The following is a 1,173-nucleotide window of genomic DNA, read 5'->3' on the forward strand; positions in this document are numbered from 1 at the left end:
AGGGGTGGGATGTTTAGTATTAGGATGAACTAAAGGCAAACTCCAGGTAACCAAGGATGGCAGGCATTGATCCAGGCATGCCTGATCTGGTGTGAAGCAGCCCAGGAGGACTGATTGCCTCAAGTAAGATAGGCAAGAACATTTACTATGCACAGCTACAGGATATAATCAGCAGGCATGGAGAACACCTCGCCCATGGCCACACATGACCAGCATGCCCAGGTACGGAGCCTGGAAGGAAAGGGACATCCCAGACTGGCCACCTCCAGCATCCCTCCTAAGCTTCCAACTCCTTGCTTGGGGCCATATCCAGGGTGTGCTCGTATCGTCATTGTGTGTTGTCCTACAAATACAGCATCCAGACCAGTATTATCCCAGATAAAAGGGAAATGGGAATGTGGGTATTTCATTTTCCAATATCTATAATAGAGGTTGGCCAGGCAGAAAGGGTTAGACGGATTTGCGTTAGCCAGCCCACAGTATCTAAAACACCAACGAAATCAAATATCGGAATGGAGGGACATAAAATTCACTTATTGGGTACAATATGCTCAGGTGGGAATGGCGGGTACTCTGAAGGCCCAGATTTTGTTGCTACTGTACAATGCAACTATGTAACCAAAAACGATTGAAATAAAGAAAAAAATGGAAGACTGAAGTGGAAGGATTGCCTGCGCCTGGCAGGTCCAGGTTGCGGTGGCCGTGAGCGTGCCACTGCACTCCAGCCTGGGCAACACGGTAAGACTCCAACTCAAAAAAAAATTAAAAAGAAAGAAAGAAAAAATTTTTTTTAATAAATAAATATGGTCAAGTGCGGTGGCTTATGCCCGTAATGCCGGTACTCTGGAAGGCTGCGTCAAGAGGATTGCTTGAGCTCAGGAGTTCAAGATCAGCCTGGCTACATAGCGAGAGCTTATCTCTACAAAAAGAATAAATAAATAAATACTTTAGAAAATTTCTTACTAAAAATATACCCTTCCAGCTACTTGGAAAACTGAGGTGGAAGGATCGCCTCAACCCAGCAGGTCGAGGCTGCGATGGCTGTGAGCATGCCACTGCACTCTAGCCTGGGCAACAGAGTGAGACTCTAACTCAAAAATATATATATATATATTCATTTTGGCAGACTTTATGTACAAAATTATATATATTAACATTTTCAACTCTCAGAAA

The sequence above is a fragment of the Carlito syrichta genome, unplaced genomic scaffold, assembly GCF_000164805.1.
Source record: "Carlito syrichta isolate Samal-C Ts95f unplaced genomic scaffold, Tarsius_syrichta-2.0.1 Scaffold307057, whole genome shotgun sequence".
Taxonomy (NCBI): domain Eukaryota; kingdom Metazoa; phylum Chordata; class Mammalia; order Primates; family Tarsiidae; genus Carlito; species Carlito syrichta.